Source organism: Scomber japonicus, chromosome 24 (genome assembly GCF_027409825.1).
Source record: "Scomber japonicus isolate fScoJap1 chromosome 24, fScoJap1.pri, whole genome shotgun sequence".
Taxonomy (NCBI): Eukaryota; Metazoa; Chordata; class Actinopteri; order Scombriformes; family Scombridae; genus Scomber; species Scomber japonicus.
This window is the reverse complement of record NC_070601.1, coordinates 1,557,782-1,568,311: the sequence shown is the minus strand read 5'-3', so window position 1 is coordinate 1,568,311 and position 10,530 is coordinate 1,557,782. Positions and strand designations below refer to the sequence as shown.

At 39.6% G+C, this 10,530-nt stretch overlaps 2 long non-coding RNA genes across 3 annotated transcripts; one reads left to right on the top strand and one right to left on the bottom strand.

Annotated features, from left to right (window-relative positions):
* Positions 1-2,126: 2,126 nt before the first annotated feature.
* Positions 2,127-3,572, bottom strand: LOC128354311 (uncharacterized). 2 transcript variants are annotated; one of them, XR_008321007.1, is made up of 5 exons: positions 3,528-3,572; positions 3,103-3,193; positions 2,620-2,657; positions 2,455-2,516; positions 2,127-2,271 (listed from the first exon to the last, which is right to left on the bottom strand). It is a non-coding gene; the product is annotated as an uncharacterized LOC128354311 (long non-coding RNA). The 2 variants fall into 2 exon arrangements; XR_008321006.1 differs by lacking the exon at positions 3,103-3,193 and having other exon boundaries at positions 3,528-3,565.
* A 4,565-nt stretch (positions 3,573-8,137) lies between these two features.
* On the top strand, positions 8,138-8,580 carry LOC128354313 (uncharacterized). Its single transcript, XR_008321008.1, has 3 exons — positions 8,138-8,156; positions 8,260-8,321; positions 8,480-8,580. It is a non-coding gene; the product is annotated as an uncharacterized LOC128354313 (long non-coding RNA).
* Positions 8,581-10,530: the final 1,950 nt, after the last annotated feature.

Here is a 10,530-nt window from a genome sequence, read left to right as displayed (position 1 = left end):
CAACAGGTGACACCCCACACACTGCCATCTGCTGGTCATTTATGAACATTACCGGTGCACCTGTGTGTGCAAAGTCTCCTCTAAGATATTTTAGTTGATAACCCAAACCTTTACTTCAGAACTATCCCAGGATCAAAGCCACAACCTTAGAACTTCCAACCTCATCCATGCCTTGTCAAGTTACTGATTCCATTGAGCACTTAAAGAACTGCAGCATGTCTGAGAGAATATCTCACTTTTGCAGTCTAACATCAAGAGGACAGACTGAGAAGTTTGATAAAACCACTTTCCCCAATGAGATCCAGTGACTCAGTGGTTAATATATCTTCTCACTCACAGAGATTGTGAGTTCAATCCAAGGTTACTACTTTTAAAGTCAGAAAGCCTAAATAAAATGTGAAAAACTCTAAAAAAGATGAACAAAAGAGTGTTAGTTCACATAGCTCTGGCTGTTAGATGGGTGCTTGGGAACCTTGAGGTCATTGGTTCAAATCTTGCACAGCCCTGAGTACTTTTAAAGTCCAACATCCAAATTAAGAAGATAAATGCGCCCGGAGAAAAGGTCTGAGTGTAGACAGGCTGGCTGGTGTAGTGGGTTTGTCTCAGATCATAATGTGTTTGTGCTACAACACCCGGTTTGAATCCGGGCATTGCTGGGATACAGATAGTGGGAAAATTTCCAAGTAATTTTAGTAAGTCCAACATCCAAATTAAAAAGATACCAAGCAGGAGCACACCTGGCTCGACTCATTTAATCAGCTGAACTCACTCTTCAGTCAGCTGATTGGTCAAATGGTGTGCTCCTGCTTGGTTGGAATGAAAACCTGCAGCCACATGGCCCTTTGTGGAATGAGTTTGAGATGCCTGGTCCAGACTAACAGAATAGGAGTATATCTGGACTGTCATGTTAGCATCCTTTCTTTCTATAGAGTCTCCTCCAACACATTGATCCAATTTTCCACCAAATTCCACAAAGGAGGTCCAAACCAATAATGAATTAATGCATTTGTATGTAGCCTGCCATATAGCCACTGTTGGTCAAACACTGAATGCTCCCTCAGCTCAGTAGGTCTTGAATGCAACCCCAGGCTTGGCCCCGCCTCTAATCAAGGTAAGGTTATTTAAGACACCTGTGTACGTTTGTTCTTCCTTTTCGGCTGCCATGTGTTCTGGACGGAGGTCGGTATGCTGAGATGTAACTGCCAGAAGTTGTTGTTTCTGAGAGCTAACTTTGGTTTTCTATGCTTAGTTTCTCTGTTGGTGTCTCCAGCTCGTAGACCCTTTTCCCTACTATGGTGGAAAGTGGTGCCTGGACACTTTGATTCTATTGTGTATGCAGGTGGCTAACTAACTCTGTCTCTTTTTGTAGGATACCATCTGCTGCTGCTTTTTTCCTGCCCTCTTTAGTACAGCCTTATAAGTATTGGAGATTAGGACCATCCATTTTTGTTTAACCTTTGTAGTTTGTAGTTTTATTAGATTTAGTGGAGTTGTGGGCCAGGTTTGTCCCTCTGGTTGAGGTCTCTTCACAAGTGAGTATATGTTGGCACACCTAGAGATCTGCTAGCCCTAGTCCACTTGTGTTTTGTTTTTAACTATTGGTAGTATATTCAGATTGTAGTTTTTAAACTGAATTTGTAATAAAATGCTTTTACATTAAAACTCAATATTGTCTTTAATTTACTTTTGTCAGCTTACTCTTGAAAAATGTATCAGAACCAGTCTATGACCTGAACTCTATTTTGGAGTCACTGACTTTTCATGTACCATAATTCCAAGTGGTGTATCACATCTAGTCACTTTCCAACTGTTAGCACTGCTGTGTATAATGTACAGCAGTTCATTTTGTATGGTCCTGCTGGAAATGGTCCAAATGCACCATTTCCTTATTAGAAGTAACAAATGGTGTTTACTTACACCTCATTTAGTTACTTACACCTCATTTAGTTACGCCAGTTACTTGGTAAAACTTGCTTTGGTTCTGATGCCTCACATTGTGCTAATTGTCTTATACCTACAATGTATTGCCATGTAGTTGTGAGATATTGCACTATCTGTTGAATACACTGATAATGTAGTCAAATCTGGGGAAAAAGCCTAATAAACCATGAAACAATTGCTGCAGATTTTTCAAATTTTATTCAACCATCACAGATCTTACATTCCAGTAAAACATTGTCTTTAAATTTCATCCTCAAACTCAGGCTGAGCAGAAGTGCCTGGTCACATCCCAGCAGGTGGACTCCAGTTCTCCACACCAGTCAAGCAACACTAAACAAAAACAAAAAAAACAACACCACATTACTAGAGAGCACTTGAGTTTTGAAAAGAAATTGCAATTCACATGTTAGCTTAATAGAGTCTGTGCCAAAGTCCTGACATTTCTCTCCAATACTAAGATTCCACTGCAGATAGAGAAGTCTGCCATGGCAGTACAGGATTGGGGATACATACCTGACATCAGTCTTGGTTCCTGCTGTGTACTGCCCCCTACAGGCCAGCTGCTCCACACACTGCTGTAGAGAAAAGAGTCAGTTAAAGCAGGAACAATACTGGTCACTGCTCAGGGTTTGATTATCACCACATTAATATACATTTTACTGGTTTTGCATCACTCACCTTCATCTCCACACTGAGCAGCTCATCAGTAGCTCTGCCTGCAACAGTCAAGGAACATTTACTTCACATCATAAGTCATACGGCTACTTTGATTGAAAACTGTTATTTTCTACCACCTATGAAAGTTCAACTTCAAAGCTTCCTTAGGAGTGAGTCTGAAGTGTGCAGCCTTGTACTCTCATTGGGCCAAGCTCTGCAGCAGCTCAGCGACAGACTCTAAAACAGAACCTGCAGCCAAAGCCAAATACAGAGATACTCTACCAGCACTGTAACACTGAGCCAGACACACACTACCTGGACAGCTGACTGAGCACTGGAAGAAACAACCACCATGATGTGGTATCTACTGCAATTTAAACATTGTGCTGTCTTTTAAAAATCACTACAAAATAATTTGATGTGAAAAATAAAGAAATGTAAAGTTCTGGGACATGACTTGAATGCAATGTGAATCTTAAAGTGAACCATCACAACTCTGTTAACCTTTACTCCAAAGAAAAAGGCTGGGGGGGGGGGGGGGGGGTTGGTAGTTTGATCCCATGGCAGCGGCTCTGTCATGGGGGACCCAGCATCTCTGAAACAAAACATAAAGGTCATAACGTGCTGCAATGGAGCCACCAAGTGTCACAGAAACTGGAGGGCAGGCAATGAACACAAAGTTGACTTAATGACTGGTTTATATATCTAAAGTCAGGTCATCCTTGTGATGTAATATGTGCACATAAGTGCTCAAGTTCAGCTGCGTGGTTGAACACGTTCAGTAACGTTAGCCAGCAGCACAGTAAAGTCAACAGGTCACTCAAAAACCGCCAAAAAACGACTCATAAGCGCCATTTTATAAAAGTACTTGAACTTTCTCACGAATTTAGTCCAATAATACATTTCTTTAAAAAAGCTGAAATTCTTACCACGTTTAAACAGACGTCAGAGTCACGTCTCCCACACGTTTTTCTTCTAGACTGAGATCCAGAGCGAAAGGCACGCTCATATTTATAACCTACGGCTGTCGCAGTGCATTATGGGAAGAGACGCCCTTCCAAAGATCGTCTCTTAAACAGAACGACCACTAGTTTATTTCCCCCTGGATCTTCATTCATTTTATATTTAAGTATAAAAGGTGAAACAACAACATTTGTAGAACATAAAATTTTGGGAAAGCTGTCTTTAGGATAGCTCAGTGAGATAAGTGTTGGGCATTAGGCATTTGAAATTAAGGTTGTTGGTTCAATCCCCGTTTAGGGTCATTGATCTTTAATGTTACTTTACAGCATTGGTGGTAACTCCATTAGAATACTGCCCCCTGTAGGCAACCAGTAGAAACACATCCACAATCCTCTTTGGAGGATTTGGGATTTTAGGCCGATAGGACGCAGACAGATATGTGAGCAGGCCGGGGATCGATCCCACCACCCCCAAAACTCAAACCGGCTGTCTAAATCACTGAACCACAGGCTCACATTGGCTCCACAAGTTTTCATCAGCATTTGACTCTCCACCAGTTTGTCTGACTTTCAAAATACTGTGCAACAATTGAACCAACAACCTAACAGCTTCCCAAGTAGTCATCGAAGGCATTAGATGTGTCTGACTTGGAAAAACAATCGGACATAGTGAGAATTGAACCCACGACCACTAAGATTCAAAGCAAACAGCTAACAAACTGAGCTATTCCCCTTGCGATTCAACCAGCAAAATCACAAGTTCAAGCAGGTTTCCCAACAAGCTGAGCTGTTTGAGTTGAGATGCCGAGGTTTGGTTTCTTACACCTGAGGCTCCAACTTGTCAACCTAATTAATCTGTAATTGGAACAATGATTATGAATGATTAACATTATTAATTTATTAATACATAATTATGAATAATCATTAGATTAACATTAATTGAAGCAAGTAATGTTAATCTATTAATGATTAATATTAATAATTAATTAATTAATATTAATAATTAATTAATATTAATTAATCATTATTAATGTTAATTGAATCAAGTAATGTTACTCTATTAGTTATTAATTATTAATGTTAATAATTAATTAATTGTTAATGAACAATTAATGAAGCCACACCTTGATGAGATCAATGAGTTGATGACTCATAAAATCACAACAAATGATTAGTCTACATATAAGTAAGGCTATAGTCTTATATGTAGGGGCTGTAGTAAGGCTATAGTCTTATATGTAGGGGCTGTAGTAAGGCTATAGTCTTATATGTAGGGGCTGTAGTAAGACTATAGTCTTATATGTAGGGGCTGTAGTAAGGCTATAGTCTTATATGTAGGGGCTGTAGTAAGACTATAGTCTTATATGTAGGGGCTGTAGTAAGACTATAGTCTTATATGTAGGGGCTGTAGTAAGACTATAATCTTACTTATATGTAAGTAAGATTATAGTCCCTACATATAAGACTATAGTCTTATATGTAGGGACTATAATCTTACTTATATGTAAGTAAGTAGTTTATTTCCCCCTGGACGATAAAACATACAGTATTATAGGTTGACTGCTCACCAGCCACACTCAACACAAAATGTTTTGAAAATATTATAGCCTATTTGTTGAACTTATTCATGTAAATATATTATTACTGTGATAAATTAATGTAAACATTGTCACTACAGTTCAACAAGCTAGTTAACTGTAATTCACAGTTGCACCAACAGAATATACAATGGCTTCATATGAGAAAGTTGCAAACTCATTATATAATTCATTCCATCATTTTAAGTCTTCCACTGGGAGATGTTTTCAGGACATCCCTCATACCCTTGCAGTGCTAGTATGAAGTAAGAGAGCTTTCTTGTAGAATTTTAAATCAGTATAGACTGGATAGGCTGTCGTGAATATTATTTCATATATTTTTAATCAGGTGATCTCATCAGGATCAAAAGAGTGCAGAAATACACACTTGGTCTACAGCAGTGGTCTCCAACCCTGCTCCTGGAGAGCTACTGCCCTTAGGTATCTCCCCACTCTAACACACCTGATTCTAATTATTAGCATGTTATCAAACCCTTTAACGAGCTTCAGCTAATAATTAGAATCAGGTGTGTATAAAACATGCAGGGCAGTAGCTCTCCAGGAGCAGGGTTCACTGCTGTAGACCAGTATTCATCAGCTTTTCAGTCTCCAGCAGTTTGTCTGACTTACTTTTGTAAGCCTTACTACAGCCCCTACATATAAGACTATAGTCTTACTACAGCCCCTACATATAAGACTATAGTCTTACTACAGCCCCTACATATAAGACTATAGCCTTACTACAGCCCCTACATATAAGTAAGACTATAGTCTTACTACAGCCCCTACATATAAGACTATAGTCTTACTACAGCCCCTACATATAAGACTATAGTCTTACTACAGCCCCTACATATAAGACTATAGCCTTACTACAGCCCCTACATATAAGACTATAGTCTTACTTATATGTAGACTAATCATTTGTTGTGATTTTATGAGTCATCAACTCATTGATCTCATCAAGGTGTGGCTTCATTAATTGTTCATTAACAATTAATTAATTATTAACATTAATAATTAATAACTAATAGAGTAACATTACTTGATTCAATTAACATTACTAATGATTAATTAATATTAATTAATTATTAATATTAATCATTAATAGATTAACATTACTTGCTTCAATTAATGTTAATCTAATGATTATTAATAATTATGTATTAATAAATTAATTCCGTCAATCATTCATAATCATTGTTCCAATTACAGATTAATTAGGTTGACAAGTTGGAGCCTCAGGTGCAAGAAACCAAACCTCGGCATCTCAACTCAAACAGCTCAGCTTGTTGGGAAACCTTCTTGAACTTGTGATTTTGCTGGTTGAGTCCCAAGGGGAATAGCTCAGTTTGTTAGCTGTTTGCTTTGAATCTTAGTGGTCGTGGGTTCAATTCTCACTCTGTCCAATTGTTTTTCCAAGTCAGACACATCTAATGCCTTCGATGACTACTTGGGAAGCTGTCAGGTTGTTGGTTCAATTGTTGCACAGTTTTTTGAAAGTCAGACAAACTGCTGGAGAGTCAAATGCTGATGAAAACTTGTGGAGCCAATGTGAGCCTGTGGTTCAGTGATTTAGACAGCCGGTTTGAGTTTTGGGGGTGGTGGGATCGATCCCCGGCCTGCTCACATATCTGTCTGCGTCCTATCGGCCTAAAATCCCAAATCCTCCAAAGAGGATTGTGGATGTGTTTCTACTGGTTGCCTACAGGGGGCAGTATTCTAATTGGAGTTACCACCAATGCTGTAAAGTAACATTAAAGATCAATGACCCTAAACGGGGATTGAACCAACAACCTTAATTTCAATTGCCTAATGCCCAACACTTATCTCACTGAGCTATCTCAAACACTAGCTTCCCAAAATTTTATGTTCTACAAATGTTGTTGTTTCACCTTTTATACTTAAATATAAAATGAATGAAGATCCAGGGGGAAATAAACTAGTGGTCGTTCTGTTTAAGAGACGATCTTTGGAAGGGCGTCTCTTCCCATAATGCACTGCGAGAGCCGTAGGTTATAAATATGAGCGTGCCTTTCGCTCTGGATCTCAGTCTAGAAGAAAAACGTGTGGGAGACGTGACTCTGACGTCTGTTTAAACGTGGTAAGAAGTTCAGCTTTTTTAAAGAAATGTATTATTGGACTAAATTCGTGAGAAAGTTCAAGTACTTTTATAAAATGGCGCTTATGAGTCGTTTTTTGGCGGTTTTTGAGTGACCTGTTGACTTTACTGTGCTGCTGGCTAACGTTACTGAACGTGTTCAACCACGCAGCTGAACTTGAGCACTTATGTGCACATATTACATCACAAGGATGACCTGACTTTAGATATATAAACCAGTCATTAAGTCAACTTTGTGTTCATTGCCTGCCCTCCAGTTTCTGTGACCCTTGGTGGCTCCATTGCAGCACGTTATGACCTTTATGTTTTGTTTCAGAGATGCTGGGTCCCCCATGACAGAGCCGCTGCCATGGGATCAAACTACCAACCCCCCCCCCCCCCCCCAGTCTTTTTCTTTGGAGTAAAGGTTAACAGAGTTGTGGTGGTTCACTTTAAGATTCACATTGCATTCAAGTCATGTCCCAGAACTTTACATTTCTTTATTTTTCACATCAAATTATTTTGTAGTGATTTTTAAAAGACAGCACAATGTTTAAATTGCAGTAGATACCACATCATGGTGGCTGTTTGTTTCACTCCAGTGCTCAGTAAGCTGTCCAGGTAGTGTGTGTCTGGCTCAGTGTTACAGTGCTGGTAGAGTATCTCTGTATTTGGCTTTGGCTGCAGGTTCTGTTTTAGAGTCTGTCGCTGAGCTGCTGCAGAGCTTGGCCCAATGAGAGTACAAGGCTGCACACTTCAGACTCACTCCTAAGGAAGCTTTGAAGTTGAACTTTCATAGGTGGTAGAAAATAAGTTTTCAATCAAAGTAGCCATATGACTTATGATGTGAAGTAAATGTTCCTTGACTGTTGCAGGCAGAGCTACTGATACTACTAAGAGCTCAGTGTGGAGATGAAGGTGAGTGATGCAAAACCAGTAAAATGTATATTAATGTGGTGATAATCAAACCCTGAGCAGTGACCAGTATTGTTCCTGCTTTAACTGACTCTTTTCTCTACAGCAGTGTGTGGAGCAGCTGGCCTGTAGGGGGCAGTACACAGCAGGAACCAAGACTGATGTCAGGTATGTATCCCCAATCCTGTACTGCCATGGCAGACTTCTCTATCTGGAGAGAAATGTCAGGACTTTGGCACAGATTCTATTAAGCTAACATGTGAATTGCAATTTCTTTTCAAAACTCAAGTGCTCTCTAGTAATGTGTTGGTTTTTTTTTTGTTTAGTGTTGCTTGACTGGTGTGGAGAACTGGAGTCCACCTGCTGGGATGTGACCAGGCACTTCTGCTCAGCCTGAGTTTGAGGATGAAATTTAAAGACAATGTTTTACTGGAACGTAAGATCTGTGATGGTTGAATAAAATTTGAAAAATCTGCAGCAACTGTTTCATGGTTTATTAGGCTTTTTCCCCAGATTTGACTACATTATCAGTGTATTCAACAGATAGTGCAATATCTCACAATTACATGGCAATACATTGTAGGTATAAGACAATTAGCACAGTGTGAGGCATATCAGAACCAAAGCAAGTTGCACTAAGTACACTGAAGGTGTAAGTAAACACCATTTGTTACTTCTAGTAAGGAAATGGTGCATTTGGACCATTTCCAGCAGGACCATACAAAATGAACTGCTGTACATTGTACACAGCAGTGCTAACAGTTGGAAAGTGACTAGATGTGATACACCACTTGGAATTATGGTACATGAAAAGTCAGTGACTCCAAAATAGAGTTCAGGTCATAGACTGGTTCTGATACATTTTTCAAGAGTAAGCTGACAAAAGTAAATTAAAGACAATATTGAGTTTTAATGTAAAAGCATTTTATTACAAATTCAGTTTAAAAACTACAATCTGAATATACTACCAATAGTTAAAAACAAAACACAAGTGGACTAGGGCTAGCAGATCTCTAGGTGTGCCAACATATACTCACTTGTGAAGAGACCTCAACCAGAGGGACAAACCTGTCCCAGCAGACTGGCCCACAACTCCACTAAATCTAATAAAACTACAAACTACAAAGGTTAAACAAAAATGGATGGTCCTAATCTCCAATACTTATAAGGCTGTACTAAAGAGGGCAGGCAAAAAGCAGCAGCAGATGGTATCCTACAAAAAGAGACAGAGTTAGTTAGCCACCTGCATACACAATAGAATCAAACTGTCCAGGCACCACTTTCCACCATAGTAGTAGTAGTCTACGAGCTGGAGACACCAACAGAGAAACTAAGCATAGAAAACCAAAGTTAGCTCTCAGAAACAACAACTTCTGGCAGTTACATCTCAGCATACCGACCTCCGTCCAGAACACATGGCAGCCGAAAAGGAAGAACAAACGTACACAGGTGTCTTAAATAACCTTACCTTGATTAGAGGCGGGGCCAAGCCTGGGGTTGCATTCAAGACCTACTGAGCTGAGGGAGCATTCAGTGTTTGACCAACAGTGGCTATATGGCAGGCTACATACAAAATGCATTAATTCATTAGTGGTTTGGACCTCCTTTGTGGAATTTGGTGGAAAATTGGATCAATGTGTTGGAGGAGACTCTATAGAAAGAAAGGATGCTAACATGACAGTCCAGATATACTCCTATTCTGTTAGTCTGGACCAGGCATCTCAAACTCATTCCACAAAGGGCCATGTGGCTGCAGGTTTTCATTCCAACCAAGCAGGAGCACACCATTTGACCAATCAGCTGACTGAAGAGTGAGTTCAGCTGATTAAATGAGTCGAGCCAGGTGTGCTCCTGCTTGGTATCTTTTTAATTTGGATGTTGGACTTACTAAAATTACTTGGAAATTTTCCCACTATCTGTATCCCAGCAACGCCCGGATTCAAACCGGGTGTTGTAGCACAAACACATTATGATCTGAGACAAACCCACTACACCAGCCAGCCTGTCTACACTCAGACTTTTTCTCCGGGCGCATTTATCTTCTTAATTTGGATGTTGGACTTTAAAAGTACTCAGGGCTGTGCAAGATTTGAACCAATGACCTCAAGGTTCCCAAGCACTCATCTAACAGCCAGAGCTATGTGAACTAACACTCTTTTGTTCATCTTTTTTAGAGTTTTTCACATTTTATTTAGGCTTTCTGACTTTAAAAGTAGTAACCTTGGATTGAACTCACAATCTCTGTGAGTGAGAAGATATATTAACCACTGAGTCACTGGATCTCATTGGGGAAAGTGGTTTTATCAAACTTCTCAGTCTGTCCTCTTGATGTTAGACTGCAAAAGTGAGATATTCTCTTAGACATGCTGCAGTTCTT